The sequence below is a fragment of the Simochromis diagramma genome, unplaced genomic scaffold, assembly GCF_900408965.1.
Source record: "Simochromis diagramma unplaced genomic scaffold, fSimDia1.1 OVJJ01000466.1, whole genome shotgun sequence".
Lineage (NCBI taxonomy): Eukaryota > Metazoa > Chordata > Actinopteri > Cichliformes > Cichlidae > Simochromis > Simochromis diagramma.
In genome coordinates this window covers 562908-588744 of record NW_024387287.1, presented here as the reverse complement: position 1 = coordinate 588744, position 25837 = coordinate 562908, and the positions used below count along the sequence as shown (strand labels likewise).

General features: G+C 43.7%; 1 protein-coding gene across 1 annotated transcript in view; it reads left to right on the top strand.

The window, feature by feature from the left end:
- Window positions 1-25837, top strand: part of LOC120716232 (1-phosphatidylinositol 4,5-bisphosphate phosphodiesterase eta-2-like) — a 145784-nt gene that overhangs the window by 9741 nt on the left and 110206 nt on the right. The window lies entirely within an intron of this gene.

Genomic DNA, 25837 nt, shown 5'->3' with positions numbered 1-25837 from the left:
GTGTATTTGAGAACTGAGTTTTGTAATCTTGTAAAGCAAAATATGTGAAAATTTGATGTTTGTGCATCTGTAAAAAATATTTATATGAGTTCCAAATTTTTTTGTTAAGGTCTGCTCACGGATACAAAGCAAAAAACTACGTGTAAAACCCTGAGCTCAGGTTCCCTGGTTGTGTGTGACTCTCAACTTACAAGTACAAATTTTGACATGATTTTTCTTCCTTTCAGCTGATTGGTCAATGTCATGTCAATCACAACTTTAACAATCCAATCAGAGAACAGACAGGTTTAGCTGTTGGAGGGGTGCTTTACTGAGCTTCAGGTCCTGGAAGAATAAATGCCCCTTTACATGCCAGCCCAGTGTTTTCCTTCATTACCATGAAAACAGTCTGTGCGTGTCCGTGTTCGGTGATTTTGGTATCACAGGTTTACGTGCTTATACAGAGACCTCCAGTATGGGCTACTCCAGAGCCTTTTCAACAGCGCTGCGGGGGAGTGTTGTAGAAATGACACAGTCTTCATTAGTGGGGATAATTACAAAGCTTTCTTCATTATGAATTAGCGATACATGTTTTTCATGTTTTTATTGAACATTTGAAGATAAAACAACACAAACTCTCGTAGAGGACATAAAGTCAGAGATAGAAATGACAAGGAGCAGGCGCATCTAGTACAGGTAGAGCTGCCGCAAAAACCCACAGAGCTCTGCAGCCAACGTAATAAATTCTGGATCCTTGGCTCTTAGTTAGCAGTTAGCATTAGCAGCACATGCTATGTCCACTGTGAAAGGGCCTTTATGCTGCACACTGTGACTCACAGCAATGGTCCCGGGTCAGCCCTGACTTTGTGTTGAACTAATCCTAAAATAATAATGGTATTTCTAACCACTGATATACCACAACTGTATCCTTTCAACAGCTACCCAAAGCTAGGGGACTTAGCTTGTATGACCCCTATGGGATATTTATATAGAGATCCTCCAGGAGTGGAACTGCAAGAGGAGAGGGATTGTTTTCTGGGTTTCTAATTACATCTAATTAACATGATGAATGAGAAATGTAAAGATGATCTAACAGCAAAAGCACATATAGATAAACTCTGTTCTGTCACTGTGGATCACTTGAATAATAAAAAGCTAGTCCTTTCACCCTCTCTCAGATGTAATGAGAGGGAAGCCAGTTGGATTAGTCTGGATTAATCTCTTCATGTGGTATTATATTATTACAAAACATGGGTAAGAAAAGTCCAACTACTTTAAGCCCAACAGCGCTCACTTACTCTTGATTGAATTTTCACTGCCTCCCTTATGCCAATCAAACCAGAGTCTGCTGTTTCAACAGGCAGTGCTTCACTCCTTATTATGTGTTCACTGAAAGCATAACAGAGAACGTAGCACTTCTTCCTTTTGTTTCTTAGAGCCAGGTAATATGTCTCACACAGGGGACAATTTAAGTTTAATTTGATTTAAGCAGTATAGTCCTGGCAACCTCCAGTGCAGTGGAAGATTGGAAAAATGACTGGTCTGCTTTCTAATACATGAAAGTAGGGGGCCGTAAAGTCATGCACCTTTCAGCGCTTGGAATTCATCAGCATTTTCCCTGTGAAAGCAGGACTCTACCATCACTGTGCAGTGTAATGTGTGTTTGCCCAGATTAAAGCACTTGTTAAAAAGTAACCAAAATGGATTCAAAAATATTACACTATATTTCTTTGATTATTTGGTGCAATTAGCGTTACAGCACTCTGAGGGTAATTATTAATCTTGAAGCTATTACATATCCTGAAGAGAAAGAATGCATCATTTCTTCTTTAGTCACACAATCTCACTGTAAGATCTTTCGTCATTATAGATGTTCCTCTCGCGAGAAGCTAGAGTAGAATTCCACAAAACAACAAAGCCAAGGGATTTATGTTACATATTAATGTTCATTTATCTGCTTGTCATTAGTTGGAAGGATCAGTGACTGTCATGAGACACAGGAAAAACTGTTAGTGAAGAATCAGCCCCAAGAAACAAATATTAGTATTGAAGATGAAAAAGGAAAATTAATTCACCAACATTGTGCAAAACAACCTGGAGACGCTGCTGGAAGGCTGAACATCATTGTCCATTCCTCTTCCAGTCATTGACATTCCTCCACTGTAGCCTGGAACGTGACCAGAAAGGTCTCCGGAGGCCCACCTAGAGTGCTGCCACTGTCTACACTCATCCAGAGAGATTGTTGAGCTACTCAATAACTGTTTTGGTTGGTACTGCGTTGTTATCCTTAATTTGGGACCTAACTTTGTGAAGGAGTTTATCAATTCCTTATTACTCTGTTAGTGCCAAAGCATTCCAATATTTGCTCTAGTTTTTCTCAGGAAATTGCTGGATTAAACCTTGTAAGCATGCAGAGGGTCAGCCTTTATAAAAGCTGAGTGTCTGAGTCAAAACTGAATCAAATCGAATTGATTATAGAAATCAGTGACGATACCCAGCCCTGCTTCAAAGGCACTTTTTTTTTTAACCCAACAGGAGGAAACATAATTAGCAACTCTAATCTGTGGAGCAAATGGTTGTGGCTGGTGCAGTAAACACCCAGCATGCTTCAAACATGATATTCTCATTTGCCAGAGACTCTTAAGGTCTGTACTATTTCTGGGTGAACATTAACATTACAGCCTTCCCCACATTCTTGAAATACTCTAATTTCTAAGAACACCCCGTTGAAAGAAAGACATGATTAATGAGCCATGTTTACATTATCCTGAAGTCATATTTATGACTAAATAAAGGAGCCTTGTATATTGACTGAAACATGGCCAAACACTTCTTTTTTAAAGATGTGTCATAGTTTCATTTTTCAAATGTGAGTCATGGAAGCAAACCAGACTTGATAACAAAGTTTCTTTTAACACCAACCAAATGCTAGTTAACTATCTTGCTGCATGAAACAATTGCAGTTACATTAGTTTCTAGTTGCTATAAACTATGTCGAACAGCAGGTAACAAAGCTCACAGTAACCATCTTAACGTTGAATCAAAAGGACAAAGTTAGCAAAGTTCGGAGTTGTTGGACAAAACCATTTATCAGCATCACTTATTTGTCTGCCATTAGTCAGTACTCCAACAGCTGTCACTCAAATTCAAGGCCTTGAGTATGTGGACCTTGTCATTTGTATGTCATTTGAAAGCGACCAATCATGTGATGGCCAGTCAATCCATTGGTATCCACCTCAGAACTGTCAAAAGTCAGAGTGAGTCATGGAAGCAAAGATTACCTTAGTAAGCATGAAATTGATGCAGCGCGAGCAAAGGAGGCACTCTGACATGGCTGAATGCTTCTCTGTATGCATGGCTTGGTGAATTTACATGCAGGTGTAAAATTATTGGCTTGCTTTATGTATTTTCTCTGACATGAAAATAATTCAAATAAGAGAGAATTTAATATTTAGAGGGGAAACCCCACCACAGAAGCAAACAAGCAGTTGTAATGCTGCCTGTATTGGTTGTTGTGTTGTCACCAACACAGGGTCACGTATGTGTTGATATATGATGTGATTTTAAATGCTATAATTTGACTGTCTGAGCTGACAGCTGCTGCAGGAACACAGTTTGTGTTTTCTGGCTGCTTTTCCAATAACTGGGTGCTGTTCTATTTGGTTTAATGTCCTGTTTTGGTTTGAGAGGAGGAAGACTGTAAATGCTAAAAAGATTGTGACTGAAATAGTGAATATGGGCAAACCAGAACACGCACGCACGCACGCACGCACGCACGCACACACACACACACACACAGACACGCACGCACACACACACACACACACACACAGAGACACGCACGCACACACACGCATATCTATATATATCTTCTGTGTCACATGACACCTGAAATGAAAAAAGACAGGCCAATAAACAAACACAGCACCACCTTTATTCATCAGTTCATCAGTCATTCATAAAATTTTCTTTTGCGTTACTATAGTCAGGTTAGAGCAAGATAAAGGTTGTGCTGATGGCTGGTTTGTTGTGCGATTCTCTACCCAGTGGGTTTGCTTTTTGAAACTGAACTCAGAAATGTGAGCTGAAACTCTGACACTTGGGTGTTTATGCATGCACATAAAAGTGTGCAGGTGTGCAGGGGTTCACCATTAACCTCCCAACTCTGTCACAGCATGCATTTTTAATTTCTCTTTGCTATTTGGGCTGACTGGGACCTGATGAATGTAAAAACAAAGAATTACCAGAATTTTTTTAACCAGATTTTTGTTTCTAAGAGAAATGAGATCCACATATGAGGACATTCGTTTTAAATTTGGATAGAACAGTGGCAGCACAATGTCCTCGTAAGTGGATATCAGGCGCTTGTAGAGCAAAATTGACAGACAACCCAAAATGTAATGTCCACATATGTGGATGCCAGGCCCTAGGTTAATTATCCTGGATTAATAATACAACGGCTTCTTTGGGCCCTGCAACCGCAACCAACCACACGTAACATCACCCTCCATACTGACAGAAGATGGCTTATTTTTAAAACTTTAAACACTTGTTTCTTCGTGTTAATGTTCAAAGTGAAAACCACTGCTGCACCCAAAAGGACACACAGGGTATTCTCACACTTCCTGAAACACAATGATGCCCAAGACTATTGGAAAAACACTCTGTGGACAAAAGTTGAAGTTTTTCCAGAGTTCATGTCCTTTAGATCTAGCATTAAACTAACGACAGCAACTAAATGATATCAGTCAGAAATAGTGGTGGTGGTGTGATGGCCTGGAGCTGCTTTGCTGCTTCAGGAACGACTTGTCGTAATTAATGGAACCATGACTTCTGGTCTCGACCAGAATCTCTTGAATAAGAATGTCGGGTCATCAATTCATCCCCTGAAACTCAAACTCACTTGGGTTATGCAGCAGGACAGTGATCAATAAACACAAGTCCGCCTCTAAATGGCTAAAACATAAAAAATAAAAAAATTGTGATTTTGGAGTCCACACTAAAATCAGATTGAGATGACTCAGGATGTCTTTGTGTAGTATTAGTATGTTTTGAATGATCTGATACAGTTTAGTGTGAGAAATATGCAAAAACTAAGAAAAACAAGAAAATCAGAAAGCAGACAAATGCTTTTGACTTTTTTGTGATTTTTTTTTAATTGTTGCTTTTCACGTAGCTGCATGTGTGCAGGGCTGATTCAAGAATAATTGCTGCAATCTGAGATGTCCCATCCAGATGAGTACGAGTCAAAACACTTTTCAAATCATACTCATAATGCCAAAGAAATGGAGAAACTAGTCAGTCCAGGTTTGGCCACACAGACTCTGAATCAAAACGTACTTAAACAGGTTGTATTCTGCTCATTTTCAGATCAGTTTCTTTTATATGTGGACTTATATATCTGCATGATTCACAATTCAAAATAATCCTCATTTATTTTTTACTGGGCCTTGGTACAACCCCCAATGTGTCCTCTGTGTGCAGCAAACATTTCCCACTGTGGGACCTAACCTGTTCTGAATACATGACCCTTGGAGACAGAAGGTGACAGAGCTCAAGGCTCCAGCACCGAGCACGAGTGTGTGGTTTGCAGATACTCTCTGTGCAAAGCTGGCTCAGCTGGCAACATGCAACCATGTCCCACATTTAAAAGCCACATGGAATATTATCCATGCTCTTTCACATCATGGGTTTCTCAGAGCTGGCACACATCTTATATAACAACAGACTCATAAATTAAAAACATTCATTTGTCTACATGGACAGTATACTCTGATAACAAACTATACAGATGAAACAGGTGAGTTTTGTGTTACATAAAAAGGCAGGATGGATTGCAAGCACTTAAACTCAGTTTAAGAACAAATGATGTAATGTTGGCGTTCTCTCTGACATTGACTGAGTCACGCAGACACAGAAATTACTCATATTTCTGTTTCCACACAGTGATTTTTATTATTCAGTCTCAGAGGCTCCAGTTTTCACTTAGTCTTTGTGTTGTGGTTCTGACATCCTTGAATGTGGCTCAAGAGTTGGGAGTTTGCCTTGTAATCGGAAGGTTGCTGGTTCAAGCCCTGGCTCCAACAGTCTCGGTCGTTGTGTCTTTGGGCAAGACACTTCACACGTTGCCTACTGGTGGTGGTCAAAGGGCCCGGTGGCGCCAGTGTCCGGCAGCCTCGCCTCTGTCAGTGTGCCCCAGGGTGGCTGTGGCTACAATGTAGCTTGCCATCACCAGTTTTTTGAATGGGTGGATGACTGGATGTGAAAAGCGCTTTGGGGTCCTTAGGGACTAGTAAAGCACTATACAAATACAGGCCATTTACCATGAAAGCCATTCATGCGAGTGTGGCTGTTAAATGAAAAGAATGACTTTAGGGGGATATCTTTTCATTTGAATATATCCAGTTCTAACTCGGCGTTCTTCACAGTCCTGTGTGAGCAGGATCCATCAGTGTCCTGTGATGAGAGGTACCCTTTTTAACCTCTTAAGCCCCAACGCCTCCTGATACGGGGGCAAAAGGCAGGAGATCAGTTAGGCTTGGGGCTTAAGAGGTTAACTTGACTGACTGTTATCACTCAGATTACTGACAGCTTAGAAATAACTTCTAACGACTGCTTCAAGTCGTTCCTGAAGCAGCTGTCAAGATTCTGCAAGACGTGCAGACTCAGTGATGCATGCAATGAGGACCCACGTGCAGACAACACTGACAGGCAGGAAATGAGCTTAGGTGACAATGAGCTGCTTTCTTGAGGCTGATGACACAAGTACAAAGTAACGGCAAAAATAGAAACTAGGCTCGCTGAAACCTGGAGACACAAGGGCAAGTGCACAGACACTGTGACAAAAGACATCAGGGAAGGGGGGGCACAAAATTGGACATAATGAGACAGGGGAAGCAAAAACTGAAGCAAAACTGAACATAATAACAAGGAATGAGGATCAGAATAGGACAGGAAACAACAAACAGAGACCCAGACTTAAGACAGGGAAAGAGAGAGACACCGAGACACGATGGGCTCGGGAGACTGAAGGTAGCAATCACGGACACATGACAGATTTAACATGGAAGACACAAAACTGAGTGTAAGAGGAGGGGAGGGGGACGCTAAAGAATGAAACACAGAGACAAGACTGACAGGATCAAACCCTTGTTGAACCCTTCTGTTCCTGTAGCACCATCAACATCAGAGTGGGCACTAATGTGATTATTCTGTTTTTCACTAAATGATTAAACTACAACAGATCTGAAAAAGGCTGATGATAAATGTTGCCTGATAAGTGTATTTCCCACAGGACCCTATGGCCTTTTGGATAACTGTACAACACAACACAACTAAAGTCAGGCTTGTCCATCCTTAATGGAGGCGCCAGCTGCCTTAGGATCATTATTCTAGAGAGCGAAAACAATGAAGGACCAGAGGGACCGTTAGGAAGACAGTTAGAGCTGCAGTGAAACAGGAGTCGGGCTGAGGCAGACAAACTGCAGTCACAGAGTACAGGTGTTCAACTGAGAGCAAGAATGCTAAATGGCTTTAATATGACAAACTGGTCATCAAGTGACAGTGAAGAGCAGGACATACAAGCTCAGTTTAAAATGTGCATTTTATTAAAACATAACAAACAGAATGTATCAGGTTTATTTGTTTAACCTGCAACATTTTATTATGTCATGAAAAATATTAGGACCTTTTGACTTTGACAGTAACACATCTCAAAAAACAACAAGGTGGAACAAAGTAGTGGTGCTAACAAGAAACATCAGGTCATTAAGAAGACAGGGTATAGAAAAGAGCACGTTAGAGAGTTTCTCAGGAGTAAAGATGAAAATTATAACATTTAAAGATTGTTGTTGAAGGAGAGGGTGCACCATGAGAAAATGTCCAAGATTTTGTGAGAAGTGTTGCCATCAGATTAAAAATTACTAAATCTTTCCACTGGTACATTTTCCCAGTTTAAATATGTGATGATTTGTTTTGAATACCAATAAAATCTTCTTCTCTGCACAGGCACATACAAGATTTACTATTATTCTCCTGTGATCCAAGGATAAAACAGAAAGCCATGACTTTTATTTCTATAGCACAAAATCACTACAACTGTTAACTCAAGGTTCTTTATTTGTATGTAAAGACCAGAGAGCAGCTTTGGCTGCCAAATCTCTCCAGTATCAGTTTTCTGGTTACAGTATTATGTACCTTCAATTGTCCCCCCCAAAAAACTATTATGCACTATGTGTGATTCCATTTCAGTTAGGAATTGAAACGATTGAGACAGGAAACCAATCAAATGCAGTTTTGTGTTAGACTCTGTGTCACCGCAGTTGTGAACAGTAACACAGTGGAACAGTGGAAACTAGCGAGCTAACTTCCTGTTAAATTCCAACTCTGTTAAACTTCATAAATTCTGTTTTCACGGATGTCTGGATGTTAAACATAACTGTTACACCTGGTAAAGAAGCAACGCTGATCAGTTTATGATGAACATTTGTAGACAGTTTTTAACTCGCAGTGATGCAGCAGTGTTCGTTTGACTGTGGGACCTGAAGCAGCGTTTGGACCCGGAAACGGCTGATGACGTCAGACTTAAAGACCGGATTGTTCATTATAAAGATGTCTGGCATTCTGTCGCCACTTTCAAGTGTTTGCAACCTTTTTTGCCAGTAAAAGAATTTTCTGTTAAGATTACTTTATCGCTGTGGCTGTTGATGGCCATACAATAATGATTTTACAATTACTAACTCTTATTTTGACCAACATACACTAACCTTTATCTGATCTTTCAACCTTATTTCATGATAATATTCTGTGTTTGCTTAATAATGCAAAAATCAAAACAAGGGGATTTACTAATGCACAATCATGTCATGTTGCAATCTTTAAGTTAGTTTCTGTGAACAGTAACTTCTGCCCACTGCTTGTAAAACAGGTTTTCTCGTTTCCACATTATGCCAAAGGGTTGAGGTATGTAATTTAGCATTTTTTATGTGCTGCTATACCTGTTGTGTAAAAAAAAATTCTGAAAATAGCTGTGCAAAGATGTAAGTAGCAGTATAACTTGCAAATCATCAAGTTAATCGATGGAAATTTCTATTTTCCCACAAAGACAGCACATGAGATATTGAAACTGAGAAATTGTATTGTTTTTTTTGTTAATTTAAGAACAAACAAACAATCTTTAGTTTAAATTTGATCCTAGTGACACAGGTATGGACTGCTAAAAATCAATCAAGATGATCTTTTCTTGGTTTCTTAGTAAGATTGTTCAGTTAAGTACCCCAGAGAACCCGAGTCTTTCAGAACTGATGATGGGAAGCTGCAGGCTGCTCTGTGTAAGGCTCTACGGGTGAATAGTTCAAGAATTTAGGGGCCAAAAAGTCCAAAAACATGAATTCGCCTCTAATACCACTGCATAAAAAACAGAATATGAAATCACTGCATGAGCAGGTTTATCGCCCCATCGAAGTTCAAACGCTTTAAAGCTATTTATACTAAACTGTGATGCCACACGTCACAGGCTTTCTCAGTTTTCTTTTCAGAGTCTGCCTAGAGTTCACAGCTATCACTAATTAAAAAAGATTATATATATGTTTAAAAAAATATTTTTAAGCAGCTCCCAAAGTCTGTGTTCTGTGTAATTCTCAGTTCTGATACTGGCTATACTGTCTTTATTTGCTCTAAGTTGTAAATCAGTGCATTCTACTTTTCAATGACATTTTATTCAGTTTCTCAGCTTGCTTTGGAAACAGGTTTGTATATTTACTCACATCTCTGTCAAATTCAGCTTGAATGCTATGTAGCGAAAGAAAGCCAGTAAACTGCAAGACATTAGCACATAACGTAATGATCAGTAACAGTCTGAACAGCTCATCGTACTGCACAGTGAGTGTTGGAATCATGGTAGCTTTAAAATGCGCGAGAGCATCCTGAAAACTGAAGACACTTTGCTCAGTTTTGAAAAACAGGTTTCATTTGATCACAGTGTTTGAAACCACAGCTTTGAGCATGCAGATTTCTGTTGTGTTGTGCGCTCCTGTCTAAGTTCAAACGACCTCAGAGTTGAAAGACACTGAACCCTCGGCACCCATGAACCCTGTGGTGCAGCAGTAAAAACAACCACAATATGCTGATGCAACTTTTAGACACTGATAAAAGCCTAAAGGTTTCTAAGAGACACACTGTTTGCTCCTTTTGTAGCTCCTGACTCTGACTCTGCTTTCGGTAATGGACGGCTCTCAATCTTTGAAAGACCACAAAGAGCATTACTGTCAGCAAACCCAACAACAGAACATAAAGGTTTATCAAGACAGAACAGTAAGCATGTCAACTGAAGACTTTGCCCAGCAGGGGAATTCACTTTAGATTTATGGAAATTCAATGCAAGTTGACACGTATGAGTCCAGATAGATAGGCCTTGAGACTCGACTACGGCTTCTGATATCCAAACGTTTGTGTTAACTAATAATTACATACTTCTTTATGCTACCAGACAAAGGACTGATGCTGAGCTTGGCCCTTTTTGGGGCATGGTCATGGTCCCTACCACACCCTTCTGGATGTTGCTGCCCCCCCCCCCTCAGTTCAGGCGTGTGACTGGATGTTCTGGCTTGGGTGATGACCAGCTCCCTTGGGCCTCTTTGGTGTAGGGGGCAGGTCTCGAGCACCTGGGGCACTAGAACTGTGTTCACGGCAGGTGCCGGGTGGCTGGCCTTTGGTTCACTGAGACTCTCACCCTTCAGCCATGGGACCATGCTTTTTGGTTTTCTTGGAGTTCACTTGGATTTTTCTGTGTGAAAAGAAATGAAATCATGAGGAAAAGCTACAAGTTTAAAAATTCATCAACTGATTCTGACCAAAGTAAATAAACTATCGGTGTGAAAACTGCACCATCAGCCACAAGCACGTAGAGTACCACGTTTTAGAGAATTTAAAACATGTTGCATCCATATTTAATAGCTGGCACTATGTAGTGGAGGAAGGGAAATTAAATTAGCAATGCCACCAGGGTGTTTAGCACGTATCTCACAGCGAGATGTCGGTCTTCTTGTGTCTCTGTGGTCTTCTCTGGCTTCTTCGCACAGACCAAAGAAATAATCTAATGTGCATGTCTGTGGACTTAATTGGTTTTTCTGAATTGCCTCTAGGTGTGTGAATGTGTGTTTGAGTGCTTCTCTGTCTCTATTAGCTCTGCCATAGACTCAACGAGTCACATTTTATCTCAGCCTTAATCCTGAATTGGACAGTTTGTTGGGTCAATAGAATTATTTACTTCTTGGATTTTATTTCCGTGATCCTGATAAGGATAAGGGGAAGAGAATGAATGGATGCATTTATATTTCTCTCTAGTTTTATCTGGTGAAGCTTTAAAACTTCTTATACAGCCTAAGTTGGGATTTGTGAATATTTTTTCTTGCTATTTTGTCATCTTCTCTTCCTCTTACCCTCAGCCAGTTGTCACAGATGCCTGTCCCTCACTGAGCCTGGTTCTGCCTGAAAGAAGTTTAGTTAACCAGCAGTTCTCTTTACCCAGATATATCACAAACACAGATCCACTCAGGAACAATAAACGTTCGTGCTCCTGGTCTCTTTTAAGCTCAGTAAAAAGCTCCAACAAAAATCAACCGCCAGATGCTGCTATAACACATCTCTGACTTTAATCATGTTTTAAAGAGGGAGTGGATATTCTTCATTAAAAAAATAATAAATCTCTGAACACTTCTCTTATTTGTTTAAAGTAGCAGTATCACCCCATTCTTATCCTACTAAAAAAAAGAAAGAAAGACATAACTGGAAAAGATTTTGGAAGAAAAAACAACATCGCGAGAAAGAAATGCAATAAATCCATTTATCTTCTGTTGCTTATCTGAGGCTGGGTTGCTGAGGCAGCAGACCTCCCTGTCTCCAGCCCCCTCTTCCATGCCAACACTGCCATGCGGGGATACAGCGAGGCGTTCCCAAGTCAGCTGAGAGGTGTAATCTCTGCATCGCCTCCTGGGTTTGCCCGGAGGCCTCCTCAGGGCCAGAAGGGACTCACAGAAAAGTACCCAGGAGGCATCTCTGCTTCACTTTTACGCTCAGTTCTCTCTTCACCATAACGAATTATGAGCATGACCTACAATTTTTATTTTAGGTTACAACTTAATATTTAAACGTTTAAATTGTGGAAATTGTGCACAATAATTGTGCAAAAGCCTTAAGCCACCAATCGATACTAAAATACACCTACTGTCATTTATTATGTGAAGCTTTATGAAGGTGTTTCAGAGTTGTTCTTTGGACGCTGGCCGGCTTTCTTACCCGTGTTCAAAACTTGTTTTTTACTCCAGCGATTCACCAGAGATGTGCAGAGTGTGGAAGGAGAAGAAAATACAAGGGATTCACAGCTGGGAATTTACTGCATTTTAAAGTAATGCAGTCTTTACACTATTAATAAAACAGCTGTTAAGACAGCTACGCAATACATGTTACAAATCCTGTCATTAATACTGTTGTTTATTTATTTATTGTCAGTCTTAAGAAAGCCTGGATGGACAGCCGGTTCCTGCATTTTAAGACATAGTTTGTCATACATTTTGCAGGATTACACCCTCTACATCCATATGATGATGTTGCTTTGATTGCACAATCACAAAAAATGATACCAAAATGTATAAAATCAACATCAGTTGTTAATAAACTATTGATTGCATAGTCAGCACGTGATTTTCGTTGCTAACAAACAAACTACTGCAGCAGGTTGGACCCTATATTGTGGGACATGTGTCCGTTGTTGCATTTGCATTGTCCCTTTCATAGATCAACATTTCTGAAACAGAGTATGAAACTGAATCACACAAATTTAATATCCCAGGATTAGCGGCAGAAACGCCATCCATCAGGTAATGTCAAAACTCCACACTGCTCCCCCTGGTGGATTCATAAGACATTACCACCAGTTTTCCTGGGTGCTGTTCTGGGGGTTAATACTTGTGATTGCATAACACTGCAAGTGCAGAACTTCACCTTTTGGAGAGGATCCTTTAGAGTTTTCAGGTTCAGTACGATATCATTGTCTCAGGCCAGAGCTGAGAAAACTGTCCCACACGCTGCCAAACACTGAACCAGGGATTATTTAATGTGACTTTTATTACATTTACAAAGAGTTATTGTCTTCTGAAGTGAAGTGATAATGATAAGTCTGTATGCGCTATGTCAATTTTTGTCCTGAGAGTCCAACGGAGTCTTACTGTGGATACTCATACACATGTTTGTACTTGAGTATTTTTTGACAACATTTCACTTTTACCAGCAAGAAATTGCACAAATATCTGTTTAAGACAATTTAAAACTTTTAAGTTATTTGATATTTCAAATCCCTATGTGCCTTCAAACATCAAACTGTTTTGAGTCTAATTGGAGGGAACAGTAACACAGAAATGCTTACTGGTCTTACTGGTGTATCTTCTGTCATTCTGTATCATTAATAGCACTATACCCAGGGGTTAAAGTGGACCAGGATGAGTGCAGATGTCTGTAAGTTTTGGTTGTATTACTTCAACATCTAGCTAGTGTTCGATGAGGCACCAGCATAAATGGAGTAATGTGTTGTGGCCAGCAATTTCTAACAGTTCAGTGAATATCAGCAAACACACAAATGTTTTGTGCAGTTTGTCTCACAGTTCTAGCTGCTGTATTTCTAAGGGAGAGACAAGGAACAACGAATGCAAGAAAGGAAGGACAGGAGCGGGCGAAGAGAGGTTGCATTTAGATATAACGACTGTTCAGTAACATCTGATAACCTAGAAATCTAAAGCTCATATGTAATGTAATTTTTATAAAATCGGATATTGGGTTTCAGAAGATTTCAGATTTTGATAAATGATGTATTCTCATACTGTGAAATGTCATTCAAACAAACTGAAGTGTACTAACTTTGTATTATTCAAAGGTTGCATGAAAATACTTGGCAGTTCAGTGCAGAGTACATAGTTTAGCTTGTACTGTGGTGTATTTACAGAACTATGTTGGACTGGTGCTATAGTGTTCATAGTCAGTGTTAGGGTACCTAAAATAATCTGTTGAAATGCCTCAAGACAATAGAAGTAATCTTCCCTTCGTCAGCAACACAATCTCCTGTTTTGGGCTATGCTTAGTCTTCACACATCTGCAGTCATCTGCTGGAGTACAGCTACGGGGCTAAGCTACCCCATCGCTGGTTCATTCAGTGTGTAGGTTCCCCAACTCTAACATAAAATTAATTTATTTTATGTGGATTATTAACTCAACAATGGTGGTGTACTGGTCTTCATTAGATTTTAATGTGCTCATAGTACTTTGCCAGCCCCATTAAACATGATCTTCTTTTGTCTTCTGCTGGCTGGTTAAAGTGGTCCAGCCAAGTTTACAGAGCAGATTAGTAGAACATTTAGGCAGGCTGAGGCAGTCAGGGGAAGAAAACAGGACTCCAATGGCCTGAATGCATCACTAAGAGAGAAAGCAAGACAGCACATCCCTATACCATTAGTAAAATTATTATTAATACCTTTTCTAACTTCCATCCATCCATCTTCTTCCACTTATCCGGGGCCAGGTCGCAGGGGCAGCAGCCTAAGCAGACATGCCCAGACCTCTCTCTCCCCAGGGAACACCTTGGTGTTCCCTATCTCTAAGGGAGAAGGCAGTCACCCTTCAGAGGAAGCCCATGTCTGCTGAGATCTCGTTCTTTTGGTCACTATTCACAACTCGTGACCCTAGGTGAGGGTAGGGACGTAGATTGACTGGTAAATTGAGAGCTTCACTTTTACACGCAGCTCCCTCTTCACCTCGACAGACTGGTACGGCGTCCGCATCACTGCAGCTGTGGCACCAATCCGTCTGTCAACCTCCCACTCCCTTCTCCCACCACTCGTAAACAAGACCCCGAGATAATAATAATAATAATAATAATGGATTGGATTTATATAGCGCTTTTCAAGGCACCCAAAGCGCTTTACAATACCACTATTCATTCACTCTCACATTCACACAATGGTGGAGGCAGCTACAGTCGTAGCCACAGCTGCCCTGGGGCAGACTGACAGAAGCGAGGCTGCCATATCGCGCCATCGGCCCCTCTGGCCAACACCAGTAGGCGGTAGGGTAAAGTGTCTTGCCCAGGGACACAACGACCAGGACAGAGAGCCCAGGGATCGAACCGGCGACCTTCCGGTTACAGATACTTAAGATACTTAAAGTATCTGTATCTGTACTTAAACTACTCCACGGAGCGGGCACTCTACCCTTTTCCGCGAGGACCATGGCCTCAGATTTGGCTTCACATTCATTCCCACCGCTTCAGACTTGGCTGTGAACCATTCTAGTGTAATTGAGGCCATCACCAGATGAAGCCAACAGAACCACAACATCTGTGAAAATCAGAAATGAGATTCTGAGACCACCTCAGTGTGAGCTTTCTGCCACTTGACTACACTTACAAATTCTGTCTGTGCATAAGCGCAGACAACAGTCAGGACCCTTTCCCTGCCCCTTCGTGTCAGGGAACAAACCCTCTCATTCACCTGGAGAAACCCCAATGTACAGGCAGCAAGCTGAGGGGATACCCACCCCAGCCCACTGCCTCTCACCAAGGGCAACTCCAGACTGAGACAGAGTTCAGCCCCTCTCCAGGAGACTGGTTTCAGAGCCCAAGCTGTGCGTTGAGGTGAGCCCGACTATATCTAGCTGGTACCTCTCAGCCTCACACACTAACTCAGGCACAGAGGTGACGTTCCATGTCCAAATCACTAGTTTTGGTAGTCGGGGATCGGTCTGCCAGGGCCTCTGTTCCTGGCCTCCGCCTAACACACATTGCACCCGACCCCTACGGCACCTGCTGTAGGTGCAGGAGGATGGGTCCATGTCCCTTTTTCAGGCCGTGCCTGGCCAGGCCCCATGGACTAAGGCCTCGCCAACAGGCGCTCACCATCGGGCACCTTCTCCAGGCCTGGCTAACCCTATCCTGGGCAGGGTGAACTGTTCCCTCGATGTTCTACTCATAAGGGTCTTTTGAATCAGTCTTTGTCTGGTCCCTCAACCAGGACCAGTTTGCCATGGATGACCCTACCAGGGGGCAAAAGCCCCACAACAACATAGCCCCTGGGGTCCCTGGGGCTGTAAATTTGAGCTAATGTGATTTTATTAATTTTATACTTCAGATGCTTGGATGATTGTCAGATTGTCAGTTTCTGCTCCTTTATTCCCTGTTTCATGTGATCATGGTTTTTCGTCATTACATATGCAAAGCCTAGACCTGTCTCAGTCAGTTCACTGGCTGCTTGGAGACTGTGTGACAGCCATTCTGTTTTGTTTTTATGTTGTTCTGGTATCATAGTCTTTATAATCCAATTATTAAAACTATTGTTAAAATTAACACTGGAAAATATAGGTAACAAACACTGAAATGAAAAACATAAATGTTACCAAATTGAAAGTGTCCTTCCAAACATGAATATGTTCAGTTAAATTCGTAGCAGTTATTGACACAGTTTGTGTTACTTATTGTGCTAAAATAAGGTCAAGTAGTCACCAAAATATAAAAGTCATATTGTGGGGTCTATCGGAGCTACAAAACAATAATAATAAGACTCAAGACATTTTTTTGGATCAACACATATTTCCAACAGGACATATTTCTTCTGCTGGGTTCATTGCAGTGGTGTGTGGTGATTTTTACAGAAAGAGACGCCACCCACTCCTGCAGCCCATTACAGACATAAACAAAAACAACTTTCTCCACTATTTACCAATCTAATGAGACAAAATGGATCAGATTAAAGCATACTGTTTCAATATGATCCTTTAATCTGATGTCTGCACTCTACACGGACATCTTTCTGTACTCTTTCCTGGCTGAATGAAGAATTGTAACATATTATTCCTGCTATAATAGTATTAATATGTTATGATTGAAATAAGCAAAGCTTTTAGCAACAATATCTGTCTGAGGCCACAAGATGACAGCAATGTAAAGAAGAGATTTACATAATAAATACGTGGCAGGCAATGAGCTTTATGGCAGCGCTCTCCCAGATCACTTTTCATTGGTACATTTTTATTTATGTCTATTTTTACATTTGACGAGGCAAGCACTGCTTGCTTTGCTTGTCCTGACTGAATGTCACTGGTTAACTGTCAAATCCACCTGGTGATAACAAGGCCTGTTATCACCAGGTGGTACTGTTCTTTAACCCTATCCCCAAAATACCTTTACCAGCCCCATGTGAACCTACATGACTACTACAGCTGCAGTCAAGCATTGGAACAAATGCAAATATTGTGGCTGCCACATTATTACTGGCTATGAACATGTTGCCAGAAGGGTAGGTTATGCAGGTAGGTTATTGGGGCAAGGGATAGCTGTGGCTCAGGTAGTAGATCAGGTCATCTTTTTGTAAGGTATGTGGCCCCTGATCTTGGCTGATCCAACCTGTATGTCTAATATCCTTGGGTAAGATAGTAACTATTTCAAAACTTACATTTTAACTACTGATTTTATCTACTGTTCTGATTTTATCTACTGTTGTTTTTTTTAATCAATTTTAAAGACCCTAGGCTACAATACCAAAGTAGTTAGTGATTAAGTTATTTTTTTTATGTTGGTGATTGATGTTACCCCTGTGCAGCATTTAGTGTCATCTGGTGGTGAATTTTCGTCATGGTCCCAGCCCTTCCCACAGATCTGTCTCTCTCCCTCTCTCTGTTTGTGATGGTCGTGGACTCAGACTGAGTCCCCGCCCTGCTCACCTGTGGATAGTCACCCATCCTTCTACAGGTGGTGGCTGATAGTCATTCATCGCTAGATTGTTGGCCTACCCCGTTAGTTACACCCTGGCTGATCTCACAGACTGTGCTCCCTGCAACTTCTGGCAGTTAATTGTGTGTTTCCCTGTGCACAGGGCTTCACCGGTGTTCTGTCCCTGGTGAATGGTGAGACAGAGCCTTCCTGTGTAAAGAGAGAGTTGTGTGGGGTTTTTTTGGATTGAACGTGCCAATTTCCTCCCCGACCTTCCCTCCCTTTGAGAAACATTCTGCTGACTCTTGTGTTGTTTCATTGCCTGTAAATAAACCTTCTGAATCTTTACATGCAAGTCCGCTTCTGAGTCCTGCACACCTGCTCAAGATGTGACAGTCTTCAAGTTAACTGATCTTCTGTCACGGCAGGGTGCGCCGATGTGAATGGAAACAGGACCCAAAAGCAGATGATGACGAGTAGTGTAAGTTTGAACAGAAAAGTGATCCTTTATTAGATGACGGCAGGAGTAAACCAGGAAACCAAAGTAAACTGACAAGACACTAAAAAACAAAATACTAAACGGTACTGAGACCAAAACCTAAACTATGACTGTGGTGGATAATAACAAGCAAAGACCATGACTAAGACTAATAATACATAACAGATGAAAACCGTAACTAAGACTGAGGTCAAATAAACAGACGAACCGATTCCAGACGCCCGAAAACAACCAGAAAACAAACACCAGAAGCACACAGGCCAAAAACAACAAGGGCACAAAAGACCGAGACCCAGCTTCAGGAGGGCGGCCACGAACCCGGCAGAACAGGAGCGAAAGGCGAAGCGGTTCAGGCGGCCGCCCCGGAGGTCGACAGCAAAACAAAACAGAGTCCAAAAGTTCGGGAGGTCGACCAGGAAGCCAACGGTCCAGCAGGCCAAAATCCATGAGTTCCGGGGGCCGACCCAGAGGTCGAGAGCACAGCAGGCCAGAGATCAAAAGTTCAGGGGGCCGACCCGGAGGCCAACGGTCCAGTAGTCCATAGCCCACGAGCTCAGGGGGCCGACCCGAAGGTCGAGAGCACAGCAGGTCACAGGTCAAAGATTCAAGGGGCCGCCCCCGACGGCAATGATGTCCAGCAGACGGCCCGGAAAGCGGCCGGTGATCCCGAGGGGCAAAACGAGGCTCGGGCGACAGCAACACAACCGCAGAACCAGGCGAGGCCGACACAGAAACAAAGGCCGAAGCTGGACCAGGCGGAGGCGAAGCAGGAACAAAAGCCGAGGCTGGAACTGACGACAGCGAAACAGGAGTCGAGGCCGAAGCCGGACCAGGCGAACCAGAAGCAGAAGCCGAGGCTGGACCAGGTGACAGCGAAGCAGGAGCAGGACCAGGCGAGGCAAAAGCAGAGGCCGGACCAGGCGAGGCAGAAGCAGAGGCCGGACCAGGCGAAGCAGAAGCAGAGGCCGGACCAGGCGAAGCAGAAGCAGAGGCCGGACCAGGCGAAGCAGAAGCAGAGGCCGGACCAGGCGAGGCAGCAGCAGAGGCCGGACCAGGCGAAGCAGAAGCAGAGGCCGGACCAGGCGAAGCAGAAGCAGAGGCCGGACCAGGCGAGGCAGCAGCAGAGGCCGGACCAGGTGAGGCAGAAGCAAAGGCTAGAGCCGGAACAGGGGAGGCAGAAACAGAGGCCAGAACAGGCGAGGCAGCAGCAGAGGCTGGACCAGGCGAGGCAGAAACAGAGGCTGGACCAGGCGAAGCAGAAGCTGAGGCTGAAGCTGGACCAGGCGAAACAGAAGCTGAGGCTGAAGCTGGACCAGGCGAAGCATAGGCTGAAGCTGGACCAGGCGAAGCACAGGCTGAAGCTGGACCAGGCGAAGCAGAAGCCGAGGCTGAAGCTGGACCAGGCGAAGCAGAAGCCGAGGCTGAAGCTGGACCAGGCGAAGCAGAAGCCGAGGCTGGACCAGGCGAAGCAGAAGCCGAGGCTGAAGCTGAACCAGGCGAAGGAGAAGCTGAGGCTGAAACTGGACCAGGCGAAACAGAAGCAAGAGCTGAGGCTGAGGCTGGACCAGACGACGGCGAAGCAGGAGCTGAGGCCGAAGCTGGACCAGGCGAAACAGAAGCAGAAGCCGAGGCTGAGGCTGAACCAGGCGAAGCAGGAGCTGAGGCTGGAACTGAACCAGGCGAAGCACAGGCTGAAGCTGGACCAGCCGAAGCAGAAGCTGAGGCTGAGGCTGGACCAGGCGAAGCACAGGTTGAAGCTGGACCAGGCGAAGCAGAAGCTGAGGCTAAGGCTGGACCAGGCGAAGCACAGGTTGAAGCTGGACCAGGCGAAGGCGAAGCAGGAGCAGAGGCTGAAACTGGACCAGGCGAAGCAGAAGCAGAGGCCGAGGCTGAGGCTGGACCAGGCGAAGCACAAGCTGTAGCTGGACCAGGCAAAGCAGAAGCTGAGGCTGAAGCTGGAACAGGCGAAGCAGAACCAGGTAACAGCGAGGCAGGCGCAGGTGGTGGCTGGACGGGCTCCTCGGGCCCCCCAGCTGACGCGGCAGGAGGCTGTGTAAGTTGCAACAACACACAGTCTATAGTGGGTGAAATGAGTTTGTATGAGTTTTTAGACTGAGGTGTGGCAGAACCAGGCGAGGCGTCGTCCTCAGGCTGAGGCGCAGAAGCAGCAGGCGGTGGTCCTGCAGGCGGCGGCACGGGAGCCACAGGTGGTGAAGCAGAAGATGGCTGGACGGGCTCCTTGGGCCCGCCAGCTAACGAGGTGCCCGTCCAGTTTCACACTTCAGCTAACGAGGTGTGAAACTGGACGGGCTCCTCAGGCCCTCCAACTGACGTAGCGTGAGGCTGAACGGGCTCCTCAGGCCCTTCAGCAGATGAGGCATGAGGCTGAACGGGCTCCTCGGGCCCTCCAGCTGACGTGGCGTGAGGCTGGACGGGCTCCTCGGGCCCTCCAGCAGACGAAACATGAAGCTGGCTGGGTTCTCCCGAACCTCCAGCAGACGAGACATGAAGCTGGCTGGGTTCTCCCGAACCTCCAGCAGACGAGACATGAAGCTGGCTAGGTTCTCCCGAACCTCCAGCAGACGAAACATGAAGCTGGCTAGGTTCTCCCGAACCTCCAGCAGACGAGACGCGAGGCCGGACGGGCTCCCCGGGCCCTCCAGCTGACACTGAAATAGGCTGCACAAGCTGCACCTCCGTCTCCGGCTCCAAACCGGCCTGGATAGCAGTCCCACAGCAGCGTAGCTGAGCCTGATGGCTAGCATTTCCAGTGACAACAGTCTCATCATAGCCGGGCTCATGACCCGGAAAGGCAGTGTCCGTTCCAATAATCTCCGGAGAAAAAACATGAGGAGCCAAGATATAGTCACTCACTTGTGTTCTTGGTGTGGAGCGACGATGGCGCGCACGCCGCTTTTTCTTGAAAGTGGAAGACGGCGGTGCAATAGGTGGAAGTCCCTGGTAACTCCGAGGTCCCCCGAGAGCCAGTCGAGTACCCCGGAAAAAGGGCTGGTGCTCCGGAATGAGCCATGGCTTCCACCGGAGCTCCTCCTCCAATAGAGCGCAGAATATCGACTGACGCTCGTCATGGTCCAAATCAATGGTGTCCAGCGCTTCCTCGCGCTGGACCGTGGCAGGAGTATGGCGAGACTGTGATGAGGGCGTGGAAACTGGTGAGCTGAGAGGTGGTGACGCTGCGGCAAATCTCAGCGAACCGACACGAACACACTCAGGTTCCGGAGGCAGCAATGGAGATGACTGATCGTGGGGTTGTTGTGACTGGTAGGTGCTGGAAGCCATTTCCTGACTCAACAGTTCCTGGGCCTGCAGGATCTCTTTTACCCTTGTAAAAGCATCCACTATAGCAGGTGAGCCCGGGAGCTGAAGGAGGCGGGGATCCCTCTCCATAATAGCTTCAGCAACGTTGACCATCACAAGCTTGCTCTTCAAATCGGGTGCTGTAAAGATGTGGTCGAGGATCGCTTGGATCCGAGCCGTCTCCTCCAGACACTCGGTGAGAGCTGAATCCGCTGGGTCCATGAGTGATCGGTTCGTTCTGTCACGGCGGGGTGCGCCGATGTGAATGGAAACAGGACCCAAAAGCAGATGATGACGAGTAGTGTAAGTTTGAACAGAAAAGTGATCCTTTATTAGATGACGGCAGGAGTAAACCAGGAAACCAAAGTAAACTGACAAGACACTAAAAAACAAAATACTAAACGGTACTGAGACCAAAACCTAAACTATGACTGTGGTGGAAAATAACAAGCAAAGACCATGACTAAGACTAATAATACATAACAGACGAAAACCATAACTAAGACTGAGGTCAAATAAACAGACGAACCGATAAAGGCAAGCAGAAAATAAAAGGCTTAAATACAGACATGAGGTGATCAGGGGAAATGGCGACACATGGGGGAAACAGCTGACAAACATAACCCTAATGACAGGACCAAGAGAGAATGAAACTAAATACAATGACCAAAGAACACACGACACTGTCAAAATAAAACAGGAAACACTGAAAACTAAACATGACAACACAATAAGACAGACCTAATACGTGATGAATGAATACAAAACCCCAAACATAAAAAACCCAAGAACAATAACCAATAACTGCCCAAACTAAAGGCAAAATAGGAAATAACACAAAAACTAATAACATATCAAAAAATGAGAAAAATACAAAGAGAACTCAGAGTGCTGGGTCGGAGACCCAGCCTGTGACATCTTCGATAATAACCATACTTGTAATTTTGAGCATTTTTATAGCACTTGGTTTTTGATCATATTTTTTTGCAGGTTGTTTGTTTACAACCTGGAATGCGATTGTATACCTGAAACTTGCATTACAGCTACAGTGATGGGCTACAGTTATTGAAGTGTTATTGCTGAACAGAGGTCCACAGCATCACAAAGGCTTATTTTATCTCCTCCTTTACTCTAATAGGATTTCCTGTATCTATCTTTTCTCCAGACTTTTCTTCAGACACCCCCCCCACACACACACACGCACGCACACACGCACACGCACACACACACACACACACACACACACACACACACACTTTCATTTAATTAGAAATCCCAGTCTTCAATTAATTCAATACAAAATATTACATAGAGTTCACTATACAGGTCATCGGATGTTCAAGATGGGCTTTACGTCTACCAACAACTGCTCACACTGTCAAACCAATACAACGGACAATTATATCCACGCTCTTTGAACTCCAGTCCTCGAAGGCCGGAGACCTGAAACTATTCAAGATTCAAGGTCTTTATTGTCAATACAACAATATACACAGTATCTCTTACCGGAATGCCGTTTCATTTATAAGAATTAAAAAAATATATCTCCAAGAGATATGAGACTAGAACCACAAATGAATAATAACTCACTAACTTTGGGTAAGGTTAAGAGAGAAAAGGTACTATTACTAATTATATCTATGTACAATAAACAAAGACAGGACAGAGACAATGCAAAGTGGCCATGTGCAATTACAGTAAAGTGAGATTATTGTATTGAATACCAGGTTCAAGTTATGGTCAGAATATTGTAGACGAGACAGGACAAAGACATATGCACGATGCAAAATGTGCAAATGTAGTATAATTTAGATGTGACTGAGTGTGCAAATAAGCATATTGTTCCCAGGTCCAGTTTGTAGTGGATTTGTGGAAGTTTTTGTTGCTTTGAGTCGTTTGATGAGTATTGTAGGTGTTTGTAAAGGTGTATGTGTATATCAGTCCTTTTGTGGTAGTGAGTTGAGGGCTCTGACTGCTTGGGGGAAGAAGCTCTTGCAGTGTCTGGTCGTTACTGTTTTGATGCTGTGAAACCGTCTGCCAGATGGAAGGAGGGAGAACAGTGCATGTGAGGGGTGGAAAGTGGCCTTCACTATGCTGTTCACACATCGGATGATGTGTCTGTCGTAGAGTTGGGAGATCGGTGGGAGAGGGCCTCCAATGATCCTCTCTGCTGTCCTCACTAGTCTGCAGAGACTTCTTTTCAGCGAGGGTGCAGTTCCCGTACCAGATAGTGATGCAGTAGCAGAGGATGCTCTCAGTGGTTCCCTGGTAAAATGATGTGAGGATGGGAGGAGCGAGACGTTCTTCAGTTTCCTAAGAAAGTGAAGATGTCGTTGGGCTTGATGGCGGTGGTGTTCAGGTTCCAGGAGAGGTCAGCTGATATGTGCACACCCAGGAACTTCACACTGTTGACCATCTCAACAGCACATCCGATGATGTGCAGTGGGGTGTGGGTTGTTGAGCTCTTCCTGAAGTTACCAACCATCTCTTTAGTCTTCTGAACATTTAGAGACAGGTTGTTATTCTGACACCAGTCCACCAGGTGTTGTACCTCCTCTCTGTATTCAGACTCATTGTTGCTGGTGATGAGACCCACAACTGTTAATAATAATAATAATAATAATAATGGATTGGATTTATATAGCGTTTTTCAAGGCACCCAAAGCGCTTTACAATACCACTATTCATTCACTCTCGCATTCACACACTGGTGGAGGCAAGCTACAGTTGTAGCCACAGCTGCCCTGGGGCAGACTGACAGAAGCAAGGCTGCCATATCGCGCCATCGGCCCCTCTGGCCAACACCAGTAGGCGGTAGGGTAAAGTGTCTTGCCCAAGGACACAACGACCAGGACAGAGAGCCCAGGGATCGAACCGGCGACCTTCCGGTTACAGATACGCTTCCCAACCCCCTGAGCCATGGTCAAACAAACTTGATGATGTGATTTGAGCTGTAGTGTGCAGTATAGTCATGTGTTAGCGGCTGTGTGCTCAGTCCTCATGCTTTCATACTTGCATAGACTCTATTAACTTTGACCATTTTTACTATATAAACTTGAGTAAACAAACCACACACTCCCCATCAGGTATAATTTATTATAACACTATCAATTTCTCAATGGAATAGTAAAATTATCTCTGAAACCAGCCACAAACTTAGGAGTGTCGTGTTTGACTGCATTGACTATACTTTACTGCCTTGGCTACTAAAGGTCCTCTTAGTTCTTTTCACTCGTGAGTCCTTCAACAGCACAACTTCCACTTGAAGATTGGGCTTAACTTGATTCCGCTTTCTCTCTTTTTGAAGCATTGTCACATACTCCTTTCTCCATCTTGTTGGAAAGGTTGTTAATGTTAAAATCCCCATCCTGTGTCAACAACACTGATGGGGTGATTCTGGGTGAGAGGACACTGGGACAACAGTCTTGAGTTCATAATCGCAGGAACCTCCACCATCAGAGTGACTAGGTTCTCATTTGTAAGATGCAATGGATTCAAATTGAGAAGAAGAGCATTTAAAATATATATAAGTGATGCAAATCATCCTCTCCCACACTCCATCCATGTGGAAGAGTGAGGAGGGTTGAATATCCAGGTGCACTTGTTGTCTTTATGATAAATTTTTAACTAAGGATCTGCTGTGTCGCATTTGCCTTCATTACAGGATCCAGTGAAATTTGTTCATCCGGCCCTTTTATGGCAATGAAACATCTGAGACGACTGACCAAGCTCACAGTGTTCATGGTCTCTGTAACCTCAATGTGCACAGCTCGAGTGCTCATACAAGTGAATATAATGGCCCATCATTTACTTTCAGTATGCCCTCCTCTTGTTCTTCGTGTAGTCATGAAACCTTTTTAGTCCAACTTTCCTTAATCATTGTGCTAAAGGTTGCTATTTCAGGGGTGAACTTCTGCATCCATATCTGGATGTAGCAGCTCAAAAACATAAGTCTGAGAAATATGAACTTGTGGATGTTTTAATAGAAATGATAGTCCAGTAAACCAGTTGATGCTTTTCAGAGTCACAGCAGCTGGAGCTCCATGGTCTGCTGGGTTTTTTTCAGTAGTGATATTGAATGAATGTCAATATTCATTTCTTCTTGGATGAAATCTGCCATTTCAGTTGCCGAGACAGCTGTGCAAAGCTAAAGGTGGGGCACGGCATGAGCTGGGTGTGGGGCCAGTTTTATCGTGATAACAAATGCCACATGGATTTCTCCCACTGTAGAAACGGTCTTTAAGTAAGCCACAGCAGCTATGGCGATGACAGACACATCTGAAAAACACACAACT